Genomic DNA, 6,000 nt, shown 5'->3' with positions numbered 1-6,000 from the left:
TTGCTTTTTTAAAGTGCAATAACCCCCCCCCCCCCCGAAACAAAAATTTAAAAAATACAAAAATACAAAAATACAAAAATACCAAAAATACAAAAATACAAAAATACAAAAATACAAAATTCAAAATACAAAATACAAAATACAAAATACAAAATACAAAAATACAAAAATACGAAAAATACAAATAATACACAAAAACAAAGATTTTGTTGTTTTTTGAAAGAGATTTACAAAGAAATATATATATATATATATATATAGATATATATATATACATAATTCTTCACTTTTCGTTTGCTATTCATAAACATAGCTTGGCATATATTTCGAAATGCGGGTGCAACTCTGCCCTCTCCCGAGGGTGAATGGAAGGGAGAGAGAGAGAGAGAGAGGGGTGGAGAGTGATGGAGAGAGAGAGGGAGAGGGGAGAAGGAGAGAGAGAGAGAGAGAGAGAGAGATATATATATATATATATATATATATATATAGAGAGAGAGAGATAGAGAGAGAGAGAGAGAGAGAGAGAGGGAGAGAGAGAAAGAAAAAGTTACAAAGAAAGATATACATTATATAGAGAGCACGTTTCTGGGAATGTGTGGGAGGTGAGCTGAGTTTGGGTTAAAAAAAAGATGTTATTTATGGCAGTCAAGGGTTTAACGATTGACACGTACAAGTAAAAGGTGAAACCTCTTTCATTGTTATTCCCTTAAATTTAGCAGAAAATGGAAATACGATGTCGACTTCCAAAACCAGTCATTTGTGAAATTTAATCTGGCATTTTTAGGTTTTATGGTAGAAAGAATACCGTACATCAAATTTTAACTGACATTTTTTTGGGCGGACAAAATACCATTCTCTCATGGTCAAATGGGAGTGAAATACGTCCGGTGAAGGTCAACAATTTGACTAGACCATGGATTCGCTGATATTTTTCTCTTCTTTAAAACAAAAAGGGAAATGTGATGTTAAGATGAATTTAACCAAATTTTGGATAATGTTTGTCAGTTTAGTATTATTCTCATCCTTGAGGTATTGTTGAGAGCGTCAACCACACACAAGATATTTGAATTGATGAAATCTGATGAAATACAAACTAAAGAATTGTAACGATTTCTCTGAACCGCAGGTGTTATAAGCGCTGCTGTTGAGGGCCGGTATGCAAATATCATCATTCAGAGCTGTATTCTTATCTAATAAGGGAGTTTACAGATAGCACATGGTACATGACCCCCAAATATCCACAGATCTTTGACACAAGTCATGGAGAAGTTCCACTTTGAGCATCTTAGAATAATAACTGCCAAAGTCCTAGATGTGCTTCATGAATACCTTTTGTTTGGCCTCTTGAAAAGAATACTTCCACCTGCGTATCATAGAATGTACCGTTGGTGCATAAATGAATAATGTTACATAACTTTCATGAGCGCATATCCAGTATTCATCTCTGTGGGTTTTACTATTTTGGTACAAATGACCTTTATCTGCCCATGCGCAGATTGTATCTGTAAACTCCCTTATTGGAACATTTTAGAAATTTGATTTACCCCCCTTCCCCGCTCCCTCCATACCCCGACCCCGACATTGACCAAAACTGTTCATTACTTTTACGAAAACGGCATATGCAGCGTGAAATAAGATGATTTTTTATTTGTTTGATGAAAATGAGAAAATTGCTCTGGTTTTGAAACTTGATAACGTGTCTTAAAAAACAGGTCGAAATGAGGTATTTATGATTGACGGCACATCCCTGGTGATGTACAGTGCCAAAATTCCCTTAAGAAGATGACAAACTACCCAGACAAAGCAGAAGTTAGACAAAACAGATCTTTAAAACAAAATATGGGATAACAAAAAAAGAAGAGATATTGGTAGGTAGGTAAAGAGAGAGAAAGACAAAGAAAATGAAAGAAAATTTGTAGAAATAAAGAGAGATAGAGAGAGAGAGAGAAAGAAAGAGAGAGAGAGAGAGAGAGAGAAGGAAAAGAAAGAAAGGAAGAAAGAGAAAACGAAAAGGAAAAGAGAGATTTCATAGATGGAATGAGATATAGATAAATAGCTATATAGAGAGCTATAGTGAGAGAGAGAGAGAGAGAGAGAGAGAGAGAGAGAGAGGGGAGGGGCGGATGCTTCTTCTTTTGTCTCCCCTCTCCCCCTCTCTTACTCTCTAGTAAGAATATGATATACAAACAATGACCATTAAACCATTGCCTCGGGAGAGAAAATATTGTTAAGATTGTAATTAGATAGACGGGGGGGGGGGGGCTATTTTATTTGCTACAATCTTTTAAGCCCCCCCCCCCCACCCCAGGTTAAAACCATGACGGTGGTATTGTGTGGAACAACCCGACCCAGCATATTGGGACAGTATACAGCCTACATCATTTATACCGGGGGTTGGTTGTACAGACACAACATCCCCCTGAAGGCTCCCATTCATGAGCTCCATACTCAGACAACTCCCTCCATCCATCCATCCATCCATCTCATTGCGTAAAGTGACATATCTTTTTAGTCCCACAACCATGACGAATGCAAAATGAGTTTAATTCCTCCAAGAAAGCGGTCGAGCCCGAGACAAGATCCTTCCTATAGCGTAACCTCGGGGGATCCAGGGCGTTAAGGAGTATCGTTGATGACAAAATGTGGAGCAGTGTCACTGACGAGGGCCCTCTCTTTTCTATAAATGTTGCATCGGGTACGTGCACTGCTTGCGGCATCGGCGAAAATCTTGTCGACGCTGAAAGGCTTCGTAAGCCCTGTATTCTTTCTCGAAATGTTATTAGACATAGGGAAATTTGACATCGATCAGCAATATACCCTACTTATATTGTGAACATAATCTGTTTACACTGTTTAGGTGTCGTAATTCTAATGAGAATGCAAATATATATATATTTCAGAAAAAAAAAGTGAAACCCGATTGTAATATAATTACTGAAAATGGGAAAATATGACTTGAAGAAGGCAGTAGATGTTGCACTGTTATCGGAGATGGGTATTTTTCATTCACACCACCTACAACCGACTCTAAAGCGACCGAATCTTTGCTAGTTGGAATAATGTAAATGCCCTTTTTTGGGGGGGGGGGGGGGGGTCGGTATGTTGTTTGTCTTATTCTTGCAACTCTGGTATTGCAGTCGCTATAACGAGAGAAGTCAACACATGCAATCTACTCATGGCTTAGCTGTGTGTGCTAATCCAGGGGCAGATCCAGTTAAAAAGTTAAACAAATTAAGGCTCAGTGTCGGGTGGGGGGGGGGGGGGGCCACGATTCTGAGAAATCCATAAAACGCAAGCAAGCAAACAAAGACAAATTCATCTCATTTGTAAGTCCTAGATGAATTTTAGATTAAACATTGAAGGAAGGGAACGAAAACATTATGATATGCATATCGAGGAATGCTAAGGGTTGGAGAAAGTACTGTCTAAAACCACCTCGGTGCGTAGAATTCTTGAAGCCCGCTGATATTCCAATTTCTGAATTCAATTGCTTATTGCATTGTTTAATATGACTGCAAAGGGAGGCAGGTTTCAGCGTTTATATAACTTATGGGAAGTTCTGAAGGGCATTTTGTTATAGGATATTTCGACAATTGAATTCAAACCGTTGGCCTGAAACGAGTATGCATCATCTACATTGCCTTTCTTAATCAATCCCATCGCACTCTGTATATGGAGAGGTCTGCGATCCAATTATTGTGAGGAAAATGTACAGTAACATTTGATTTGAGCATTTAAAGGTAAACCAACCTTGATACCAAACTACTCTACATGAAAGCAGACAATTGTAGATTGATGAAAGTTTGAATGAAGCCGGACAAGAGAAAGTTATACATATCTGAAAGTTGTAATCGCTGTAGGTATTGGCTCTTTAAATACTGAGTGAATCGGTATTGTCTCTGTGAAGAAGTGGAGGAAAACATACAAAATGACTACAATTTCAATTAGTCCAAATTGTATGACTCTTGATGGTCTTTTCTTATTAGAGGACCTGTAATGATATACTCTTCATGAAATTTTGTGAGTAGAGGCCAAAGGGTGATAGAATTTAGGGGAAAAACAGAAATGAGTGATATTTTTGTATACGACACTAACGGGAGAGTTATCCGCAACTACGTCACAACGAACCACTAACCAAATTGCCAATTTGAGATTCGTATAGATTAAGAGATCTCATATTTCGAACATTCATAATTTTCTTATTATTAGTCCGATTCGTTCCAAACTTTCGCCATATACTGTACATCTTACTGTTCTGCTTTCATACAAATGAACGTATTACAAGGGTTAGATTTACCTTTAAAGATATGTGTACAAAAAGTCTTAATGATCGACGTTCGGAGCAGACGTATAGATGCTTAACCTTTAAATAACGACTTGCTACGAACCTTTTAGTCGGAGAGAACGCTAAATCGGCGCCAGAAACCAGACAAAAGAAACCCGACCAAAGAAACAACTTGTTTTTATACATTTGAGATGTTTCAGAGTTCCTTAGACTGTGTTTTAAATCGTGATAGCCCTTCTTCTGCAAATTTCTTAATGCATATTTATTATTGGTAGTGTGTTAGTATTAGTTACACGTTGTTTTAAAGTCAATATTTAGTATTATCATATTGTGTACACTTTCAACAAATTTGTTATATCGTGTTATGTTGTATCGCTGAAATGTAATTTGATTTGTATGTTGCAGAAGAAAATTAATTCAATTCCATTCCATTCAATTCCATTCCATTCAATTCAAATAATTGTCGGACTGAATATGGACTTGCAGAGGTAAACACCGTGTAACTTTAGCCATCACCCAGTAACTTAATAGGAGTCACCCATTCAAATTGGCGCGAAAACGAGTCTGTTTCAGTTCGTGCGTGACGAGCAGTATCGTTTCCATGAAATGCAATTTGATAATTCGAAACCATGGAGCATTTGTTAAAGCTAATCTTGAGCACTGGTATGGGCATCATAATGTCGAGAGCACATGGCTATAAATCATTCTGGATTGTTTAATCCTGCAGTAGATTGATTGTTTAAAGTAGGGCGATCACAATGCCTGTGCACACAGTCTGCCCCATGCGCACACACACACACACACACAACAGCAGTCAGTTGGTAGAAATAGCAATTTTTGTATTTAAAAATATAGAGTATATAAAATTTATTTTTAAAAAACTTAACAATATTTTAAAAATTGTATTTCACATATATTTCAAGCATACCTCAAACTACAATTCTGTGTAGTTTCATTGTTATAGGCATGTGGGAAATATGTTAAATTATTCAATTAGAATATTGTCTTTTCAGCCATGTGTGACATGGCCCGCTGATCGCGCATTTGACTCGCATTGTTATTCTACGTGGTGAAAATGCACCTCAATGTATAAAACTCCCCTACAAAAAATGCAATATCCTCATGTGTTTCACTCATTAAATCAAATTGTTCTTTACACTCAAGGTTGCCACAACTGTACTGGGGTCATCAAAATTTTGGTTACTCTAAAATTCAGTCCCTGTGGAATGTTATGGCCTGTTGAATGGTTTCTCGGAAAATCGTCATAAATCCTCAAATCTGACATCTTTTAAATAGGCAAATATACTGCGATGTAGCTGAAAGACTGTAAATTCTTATCATATGATCAATTTTTCTGAATAATTTGTGAAACACATAAGGAAATAGCTGTGACGGGATCCAAGTAATTTCCATCACCATATTTTATTGGCGTTGCAAAAAGGCGGTTTGTTCAAAACTTTTTAGATTCGAAAGTTCATAATTTCATATATAATTTTGCCATGATCCCCCTCCCACCTCTTTCCAATGTCCTTCTTGTCAGGCGTTCATATTGATTTCTCAAACAACATGTTAAAACAAAAAAGAACGTCTCGTATTGCACATTTGTAAAACGATCTCCCTTTCGTTCTGCCGTAATGTGAAACCTCATATTTTGACCATCGATCTATTTATACATATCACATTTTCTTCATTTTTACTCATCTAAATACCACTAA

Source organism: Strongylocentrotus purpuratus, unplaced genomic scaffold (genome assembly GCF_000002235.5).
Source record: "Strongylocentrotus purpuratus isolate Spur 01 unplaced genomic scaffold, Spur_5.0 spur5_scaffold_11, whole genome shotgun sequence".
NCBI classification, from domain to species: Eukaryota; Metazoa; Echinodermata; class Echinoidea; order Camarodonta; family Strongylocentrotidae; genus Strongylocentrotus; species Strongylocentrotus purpuratus.
Note: the sequence above shows the minus strand (reverse complement) of the source record.